We start from the raw sequence: 10,386 nt of genomic DNA, 5'->3' as shown, positions 1-10,386 counted from the left end.
GTAAACCTGGTGATTCACAGACCTGTACCCCTGGGGATAAAAATATAATGTTTATAAAAAATAAAAAATTTTGGTAAAAGTAATCTAAAATTTGATTATGTTTCAATAAAATAAAAATATCCTTTAAAAAAAGAAATAAACTTAAAAAAATAGTGAGATCATACAGTATTTGTCTTTTTCTGTCTGACTTATTTTACCTAAAATAATGCCCTCATGGCCCATGTTGTCACACATGGTAGGATTTCCTTTATTTATGACTGAACGATACTCTTTTGTATATATGTACACAGACCATATTTTCTTTATCCATTCATACCTTGATGGACACTTAGGTTGTTTCTACATCTTGGCTACTGTAAAATGCTGCAGTGAACATGGGAGGGCAGACATTTCTTTCAGATAGTGATTTCATTCCTTTGAGTTCCAGAAGTAGGATTGCTGGGTCAGATGGTAGGTAGTTCAGTTTCTAATTTTTTGGTGAATCTTCATACTGTTCTCCTAGAAGCTGTACCAATTTACATTCTTACCAGTGGTGCACCAGAGTTTCCTTTTTCCATATCCTTGATAACATTTGTTATCTCTCTCTTTCTCTCTTTTAAATAATAGCCATTCTTTTATTTATTTATTTACTTATTTATAAAGATTTTATTTATTTGTTTGACAGAGAGAGAACACAAGTAGTCAGAGAAGTAGGCAGAGGGAGAGGGAGAAGCAGTCTCTCCACAGAGCTGGGAAGCCTGATGAGGGGCTTGATCCCCAAATCCTGAGACGATGACCTGAGCTGAAGGCAGCCACTTAACTGACTGAGCCACCCAGGCACTCCTTGATAATAGTGATTCTAACAGATGTGAGATGATATCTCATGGTGATTTTGATTCACATTTCCCTGATGAAGTTGAGCTCCTTTTCATGTACTTGCTGGTCATTTGTATGTCTTCATTGGAAAAATGTCTGTTCATTTCCTCTCTCCATTTTTTAAAAACTGGATTGTTTGTTTTTCTGCTATTCAGTTGTATGAGTTCCTTATATATTTTGGATATTAATAGCTTATCTGATATATAGTTTGCAAATATTTTGTGCTATTCTATAGGTTGTCTTTTCATTTTGTTGATTTTCTTTTGCTGTGCAAAGCATTTTAGTTTACTTATTTTTGCTTTTGTGTTTGTATTTTTGGTATCCAAAAGATCATGCCAAGAACTATGTCAAAGAGCTTTTTCCATAAATAAATAAATATAATTTTTCTTTTTAAAAGTAGGCTCTATGCCCAGTGTGGAGCCCATTGTGGGGCTTGAACTCACGACCCAAGCCGAGATCGAGAGTCAGATGCTTAACTGACTGAACCACCCAGGTGACCCTCCCTGTATTTTCCTCTAGGAGTTTCATGGTTTTGGGTCTTATGTGTAATTTCTTTAATTCATTTTGAGTTAATTTTTGTAAGTGGTATAAGATAGGTGTCCAGATTTTCTTTTGCATGTGTATATCCAGTTTTCCTAACACCATTATTAAAGAGACTGTCCTTTCCCCATTGAATATGTTTGGCTCCCTTGTCAAATATTAGTTGACCATATATGCGTGGGTTTATTTCTGGCTTATCGATTCAGTTCCATTGGTCTATTTTTATGTAATACCGTACTGTTTTGGTTACTGTTGTTCTTGTTTTTCAAGATTGTTTCGATGTTCTGGTTCCCTTAAGTTTTCTTATGAATATTAGGATTAACTTGCCAATTTTTGCAAAAAAAAAAAAACAAAAAACCAGTCAGCTGGGATTTTGCTAGGGATTGCGTTGAATCTGTAGATATATTTGTGTAAGTGTTATTGTCATTTGTATTAGTTGTTTGTTGCTGCTTAACAAATACCACAAACTTAGTGGCTTAAGGCAACACAGTTTTAATATTTTATAGTTCTGGAGGTTAGAAATATGAAATTTGTCTTGTTGGGCAAAAATCAAGTTGTTGATCAAGTGTCCATTGATAGATAAATGGATAAAAAAATGTAGTAAATATATAAAATAGAATATTATTCATCCATAAAAAATGCAATCTTTCCTTTTGCAACATGGACGGACCGAGAGGATGTTATGTTACGTGAAATAAGTCAAAGAAAAATACCAAATGGGGGTGCCTGGGTGGCTCAATGGGTTAAAGCCTTCACCTTCAGCTCAGGTCATGATCCCAGGGTCCTGGGATCGAGCCCCATGTCGGGCTGTCTGCTCAGCAGGAAGCCTGCTTCTTCCTCTCTCTCTGCCTGCCTCTCTGCCTACTTGTGATCTCTGTCTGTCAAATAAATAAATAAATAAAATCTTAAAAAATAAGAAAAATACTAAATGATTTCACTTATATTTGGAATCTAAAAAACAAAGCAAACGACATACCGAACAGATTCTTAAATACAGAGAACAAATTGGTAGTTGCCAGAGGGGAGGTTTATTGGGGGGGGTGGGTAGGCAAAATAGATAAAGGGATTAAGAGTTACAAACTTCCAGTTATAAAATAAATAAATCATGGAGATGAAAATTATAGCATAGGGAACATAGTAATACTGTAATAATATTATACGGTGACAGACGGTGACTATACTTAATGTAGTGAACTTTGAGTAATGTATAGAATTGTTGAATCAATATGTTGTGTACCTGAAACTAATATAACATTGTATGTTAATTATACTTCAATTAGAAGAAAAAAGATGTTAGCAGAGTTGTGTCCCATCTGGAGGCTCTAGGGGGAAATCACTTTCCATGGCTTTTTCCAGCTTCTAAAAGCCACCTACATTCCTTGGCTCATGGCTCTTTCCTCCATTTTCATAGCATATCACTGCAACCTCTGCTTCCATTGTCACACTTGGCCTCTGACTTTACGCCTCTTGCCTCCCTATTATAAGGACTCTGTGATTACATTGGGCCCACTCAGATAATCTGCACATAAAAAAAAAAAAAACCAAAGGGAGGGAGCGGGGAAGAGAGAGAGAGAGCGAGCAAGTGTCTGCACACACAAGAGCAAGGAGAGGGAGAGAAGCAGGCTCTCCGCTGAGCAAGGAGCCTGATGCAGGGCTTGATCCCGGGACACTGGGATCATGACCTTAGCTGAAGGCAGACACTTAACCAACTGAGCCACCCAGACACCTGGATAATCTGCACATTTTAAGAACCTTAGTTTAATCATATCTGCATAGTCCCTTTTACCAGATTCTGGGGATTAGGACGTGGACATGGATATATTTGAGTGGAGGGCATTATTCTGTCTACCATACTATTTTAACAGTGTCTGGTCTCTGATTCATGAACATTGGATCTTTTCCCATTTACTTGGGTCCTCTAACTTCTTTCAAAAATGTTTTATACTCAGAACAATACAAGTCCCATACTTTCTTGGTTGAATTTATTCCTCAGTGTTTTATTCTTTTTAATGCTATTATAAATGGAATTATTTTTTAAAAATATTTTTTATTTATTTGAGAAAGAGAGCACATGGGCTGGGGAAGGGGGAGGCAGAGGGAGAAGGACAAGCGGGCTCCCCACTGGGCAGGGAAGTCCCATGCGGGGCTCAATCCCAGGATCCCAGGATCATGACTTGAGCCAAAGGCAGACGCTTAACTGACTGAACTACCTAGGCGCCCCAGTGGAATTGTTTTCTTGATTTCATTTCTAGGTTATTCATTGCTAGTGTGTTTAAATGTAATTGATTTTTATATAAATAGATTTTTTTTTAAAGATTTTATTTATTTATCAGAGAGAGAGAAGGGGAGAGAGCGAGCACAGGCAGACAGAATGGCAGGCAGAGGCAGAGGGAGAAGCAGGCTCCCTGCTGAGCAAGGAGCCCGATGTGGGACTCGATCCCAGGACGCTGGGATCATGACCTGAGCCGAAGGCAGCTGCTTAACCAACTGAGCCACCCAGGCGTCCCTATATAAATAGATCTTGTACCAACCTTGTTGAACTCATTTATTAGTTCTGTCAGTAGAGATCATTTTTTTTCTTTCCAATCTGGAACGTGTGGTCCTTATTTTTGCAGGTCACAAAACTCAGTGTTGTTAGTTCCATAGAATGCATTGGACTAAGGGAGATTTCTTGCTTTTCAGTGAACTTGGAAATGCTTCTTTTTTTAAAAAATTAACATATAATGTGTTATTTGCCCCAGGGGTACAGGTCTGTGAATCATTAGGCTTCCACATTTCACAGCACTCACCATAGCATAATCCCTCCCCAATGTCCATCACCCAGCCACCCTATCCCTACCCCTCACCCCCCAGCAACCCTCAGTCTGTTTCATGAGATTAGGAGACTCTTATGGTTTGTCTCCCTCCCAATCTCATCTTGTTTCATTTTTTCCCTCCCTACCCCCCAGACCCCCCACCCTGCCTCTCAAGTTCCTCATATCTGAGAGATCATATGATAATTGTCTTTCTCTGATTGACTTATTTTGCTGAGCATAACACCCTCTAGTTCTATCCACATTGTTGCAAATGGCAAGATTTCATTTCTTTTGATGGCTGCATAGTATTCTATTGTATATATATATACCACATCTTCTTTATCCATTCATCTGTTGATTGGCATCTAAGTTCTTTGGCTAGTTTGGCTAGTGTGGACGTTACTGCTATAAACTTTCGGGCGCATGGCCCCCTTTGGATCACTACATTTTTTATCTTTAGGGTAAATATCCAGTAGTGCGATTGCTGGGTTGTAGGGTAGCTGTATTTTCAACATTTTGAGGAACATCCATACTGTTTTCCAGAGTGGCTGCACTAGCTTGCATTCCCACCAACAGTGTTGAAAGGATCCCCTTTCTCCACATCCTCGCCAGGATCTGTCATTCCCTGACTTGTTAATTTTAGCCAATCTGACTGGGTGAGGTGGTATCTCATTGTGGTTTTGATTTGTATTTCCCTGAGGCGGAGTGATGTGGAACACTTTTTCATGTGCCTGTTGGTCATCTGAATGTCTTCTTTGCAGAAATGTCTGTTCATGTCTTCTGCCCATTTCTGGATTGGAGTATTTGTTCTTTGGGTGTTGAGTGTGGTAAGTTGTTTATAGATTTTGGATACTAGCCCTTTCTCTGATGTGTCATTTGCAAATATCTTCTCCCATTCTGTCAATTGCCTTTTGGTTTTGTTGACTGTTTCCTTTGCTGTGCAGAAGCTTTTGATCTTGATGAAGTCCCAGTAGTTCCTTTTTGCCCTTGCTTCCCTTGCCTTTGGTGATGTTCCTAGGAAAAAGTTGCTGCAGCTGAGGTTGAAGAGGTTGCTGCCTGTGTTATCCTCAAAGAGTTTGATGGATTCCTGTCTCACATTGAGGTCCTTTATCCCTTTCGAATCTAATTTTCATGTGTGGTGTAAGGAAATGGTCCAGTTTCGTTTTTCTGCATGTGGCTGTCTAATTTTCCCAGTGCCATTTGTTGAAGAGACTTGTCTTTTTTCCATTGGACATTCTTTCCTGCTTTGTCGAAGATTAGTTGACCATAGAGTTGAGGGTCTATTTCTGGGCTTTCTATTCTGTTCCATTGATGTATGTGTCTGTTTTTGTGCTAGTACCATACTTTCTTGATGATGACAGCTTTGTAATAGAGCTTGAAGTCTGGAATGGTCTTAAGTGTTCTTACCCCTCATATACATGTATACAAATGGTAATTATATGATGTGATGAATATATTAATTAACTTGATAATGGCAAGCATTTCACAATGTATATATATATAAAATCATATTGTACATCTTAAAAAATCACATTTTATGCAGCTTAAATATATAGAATTTTTATTTGTCAATCATATTTTAATAAAGCTGGGGAAAAAGTGTTCCTCCCTTCAAAGAATTATTTGAAATGTACTTGCAACTTTTATGCAAGTGTGATATTGTTTCAAAATAAAAAGAAATATGATAATTAATCTTGTATGAATTTTATTTAATAGTAAGTGCTTCCCCATTATCTATTTACTTTGAGCTGCTCACGAGAATATTTTTTGTAGTCATGGAGATAAAAAATACAGCATGAGGAACATAGTCAGAGGTATTGCAGTAATGTTGTATGGGGACAGATGGCAGATATGCTTGTGCTAAGCATAGCATGATGTATAGACTTAATCAAATTACTGTGTTATACACCTGAAATGAATGTAACATTGTGTGTCAACTATAGTTGATTCAATTTTTAAAAAAAGAATATTTTTTTTTGTTTCTTAGCTTATAATTCAAATTTCCAAAGTTATTTGAAGAAGAATTACTCTTTAATGTTTTAGTTTCATTTCATGTTCATTTTATTTTTATTTTTTTTTATTTATTTATTACATAAATTAACCCATTTATTATAGGCTAGCAATGTTTCAAATGGTGGCGCTTCTACTGGTTTTTAAACTCCTTCAGTCTTCTGATGGCAGACTTTACTGTGACAGCAGAAGTGGTGTTAAAGGTCCAGTGATGGTTTTCATGCAGGAGCCACAATGCCATATCCCCACAGTTTGTCTTTTCATCTTGGTTTTGCCACAGAAGGAGCAAGCGTACTTGACATGCTGACTTATCTCAATCTTCTTCACCATCTTTCTGAGGGAGGCACCATAATGGGTCCCATATTTGCCCACGATTCCGACCTTCTTGGTGCGTTTAGCCGTGTCGCTGCAAACTAGGTCTGAGAGCTCATGTTCATTTTAAAGGTTAAATTATCAACAGTATGAACTTATCATTCATTTTAAGTAATAGTTGGTTATTTCTTATTCAAATTATAATCTAAATTTTTAAAAGATTTTGTTTATTTGGCAGAGAGAGAGCATACAAGCATAAGCAGGGGCAATGACAGAGGGAGAGGGAGAAGCAGGCTCCCCACTGAGTAGAGAGCACGATGTGGGGCTTGATCTCAGGACTCTGGGATCATGATCTGAGCCAAAGGCAGGCACTTAACTGACTGAGCCACCCAGGCGTCCCTAAATTTTAAGTTTTTGTGTCTTTCCTGAATGTATGAATTTATAGTCTTCTAACTTACATATGTATCTATTTTCCCCTCCCTCTCTAGAGAGAGAGCACAAGAGTGTGTGAGCCGGAAGGAGGGGCTGAGGGAGGGGGATAGAGAGAATCCTAAGCAGGCTCCACACCCAGCATGGAGCCCAACACGGGGCTCAATCTCATGACCCTGAGATTATGACCTGAGACAAAATAAAGAGTCAGGCAGATGACTGAGCCACCCAGGCACCCCAGTCTTCTAATTTTTTAGTTTTGTGAATATTGGCATTTAATGTAATCTCACTTTTTTGCATAACAGTGGCAATAACAAGAATATTAATAGCTAATACACAGTAAACATTTACTGTGTACTAGCACTGTGCTAGGTCTTTAAGATGTTTTGCGTTAACTTAACTTTTTTTTTTTTTTTGAGAGAGAGAATGCATGCAGGGACCACATGGGGGGTTGGGGGGCAGAGAGAGAATCTTAAGTAGGCTCCAGGACCAGTGTGTAAAGCCCATGTGGTGGTGCTTGATCATGACTTGAGCCAAAATCAAGAGTCAGATGCTTGACCAACTGTGCCAGCCAGGTGCCCCTTAATTTAACTCTTAAAACAATCTTCTGAGGTATGTACTGGTATGATCCCAATTTTACAGATGAGGATATAATGCCAGCATAAGCAGCTCATGAAAGTTCCCATAACTGGTTAAGTGGTAGAACTGAGGTTAGAATTCAGGCATTCTGATGCCTGGGTTTAAGATCTTAATCATTATGTTATATTCAATTATATATATAGTGAAAAGTAAAACAACCAGTTTAAATCCAAAGAGTGATTGCGAAGGGGGAAAAAGTCAGTCAAATGAAGACAGTATATATTGAACTTGTTTTCTTTGCTGTCCATAAAGAAGAAAATTCAGGCATAGATTTTATATAGTGCATTGCAAATCTTTATTACCTTTAATAACACACAATCTTGCCTTTTGTATTATATCACATATTTAATGTGCAGACCTTTAAAAAAAAACTAGGTGGTGTTGTACTAGAACCGTAACTCTACTGTTGAGCCCAATATATTAAATTCGTATAATCACAGACCTATTATGTATTCATTTAAATTGGATGTTTATAATTTTAATACAAGGAAATAATTCACTTTGTAGTATAGATAGAACAATCAAACAGGTAACTTCATAAATGGAGAATATGTTATTGATTTTATTCACTTTATCTTTATTTGGCTTTATGATTTACCCATAGCAATTTAAATATTCTCAGTCTTTCTTGTGTTACAGAATTTGTTAGAAAGCAGTAGGTTTTTACAGAGAACAAGAAGAGGCAGAACATTTGGAAGTTTTACTGAAGAGTGGTTTATAAAACTAACTTTAAAAAAAAAGATTTTATTTATTTGACACAGAGAGAGAGAGAGACAGACAGACAGTGAGAGAGGGAACACAAGCAGGGTGAGTGGGAGAGGGAGAAGCAGGCTTCCTGTAGAACAGGGAGCCTGATGGGGGGGCTTGATCCCAGGATCATGACCTGAGCCGAAGGCAGGTGCTTAACCAACTGAGTCAAACAGGCGCCCCTATAAAACTAACTTTAAGAATGATTTGGATGGCGGTTGTAATCTAAATATGTGGCTCATTTGCTAATGGCTCCAAACCCTGTGATTCTAGGAAGATTATAAGGTCACATTGTGGGAGAAAAAATGTAAACCAGTTTTTGTAGCTCCTTTTGTGGGAGGATAGTTTCCCCCAGAGTTCAGCTGTAGGAGATAATGTACCTGAAGGTGGTTGTTAAAATATACAGTTCTGTACTGATATAAATAGTGAATTTTCTAAGATCATATGTGGTGAATTTGCTGCAGAACTGTACATTAGCATTTTTTTTCAGTTTTCTGAATAGTAAAATATTTCATTTTTTAATAATATATTTTGGTTTTAGCTCACTGCTCTAAGAGTGTATTTGGAGTACTAATTTGGCACTCACTTCTTCAGATATATTCTGTTCCCTTTAGCCAACATATATGCTATTTATTTTCAACTGGATTTTATCTTCTTTTTTTGAACAGATTAATTTTGGGGGAGGGAAAATACAACTATTAATATCTGTCAACAAATATGGTCAAAATAAAATATATGAGCACAACCTGAACAGGATCCTGTTGATCCAGCGTCACAACCATTGAGCTACATTTTGGCTCAGTCATTGAATGGATCATCTTTTCTTTCTTTCTTTCTTTCTTTTTTTTTTTTTTTTGATCATTATATCTAAGTCCACACCTATGAGCATTCTTACAATATGATTTGGTTTCCTTCTGAATTTTGGATATTATGGATTGGGAGGATTTTAGAAGAATCTTTAGGCTGAAAAACTGGTATAGTAAAATTTTTGATTCTTTAAAGCAGCACGTGAGTGGAAAAGGTGAACTGTTACTTGAATACCTTCATTTATTTATTTTTTTAAATAGCTCCATTTAAATCTCTAATATCTTTTGCCTTTATAAAAAGGTTATAGATGCCATTGGATTTCCAAATAATTGTGTAAGATTTTGCTAAAATAATTGCTAGCCAGTAGGTTAAATAACTTTTGAAGTGTATTTGTTGAATTACTCTTAATAACTGAAAAGTGGTTACAGGGATGTAATGCTCCATGCAGTATTCCCTCAGCTTTTTCTAGATAGAGTATAGGTTAATGTTCATTCTCACAAAGCCCCTTAGATCATGCTTTATATCTTTTTAATTATACGTTTGTGCGTTTGTGATTCTTTTGGGGTTATGGAATATAATAATATGAAATATCCTTTCATCATATGAGAACAGACTGAACTATTTCTGTAAGAAGTGTAGCAGTCAGCAGAGCTGCAGCCAGAGAGGCTTTCACACTTCTGATAGGCTGTGAAACTGCTCAGTGGATTTTGGTTTGAGAGACAATATCCGTTTTAAGTTAATCTTTGTGAGATACATGTTATTGTAGACAATTCAAATTCAATTGACTTTCTACCCTTAGAACAAAGAAATACCACACATTAATTTTTTCAACATAAAATTAAATGTTTTTTTAAAGGGATTTTTATAAGCCAGGAGGAGAGGCAGAGGGAGAGCAGACTCCTCACTAAGCAGGGATCCCGATGCGGGGCATGATCCCAGGACCCAGGGATCATGACCTGAGCTGAAGGCAGATGCTTAACCGACTGAGCCACCCAGGCGCCCAAACATAAAATTAATTTTTGAGTCTTAGCTGCTGTGGTATAATCCTGAAGCTTGTTGAAAAAGCAACAGAGGAGGGTATTTGGTATTTTATTAAAAAAATTTTTTTTAACAAAGCTTGATTATAGGGAATTGAAAATGTATATGCAGGAACATGGGACATTCTAGAAGCCAACATGAAGTAGTTGTGTTCCATTGGCAGAATTTTTCAGTAAATGATATAACGGTTAATTGAATAAATCCTTGTGTTGTA

The 10,386-nt window shown here is 37.1% G+C and overlaps 1 protein-coding gene and 1 pseudogene across 1 annotated transcript in view; one reads left to right on the top strand and one right to left on the bottom strand.

The window, feature by feature from the left end:
* ZSWIM5 (zinc finger SWIM-type containing 5) overlaps positions 1-10,386 on the top strand; it is a 218,529-nt gene that overhangs the window by 23,679 nt on the left and 184,464 nt on the right. The window lies entirely within an intron of this gene.
* Positions 6,334-10,386, bottom strand: part of LOC132001528 (large ribosomal subunit protein eL43-like) — a 37,573-nt pseudogene continuing 33,520 nt past the window's right edge.

This window comes from Mustela nigripes, chromosome 14 (assembly GCF_022355385.1).
Source record: "Mustela nigripes isolate SB6536 chromosome 14, MUSNIG.SB6536, whole genome shotgun sequence".
NCBI lineage: Eukaryota > Metazoa > Chordata > Mammalia > Carnivora > Mustelidae > Mustela > Mustela nigripes.
This window is presented reverse-complemented; position numbering and strand designations above follow the sequence as displayed.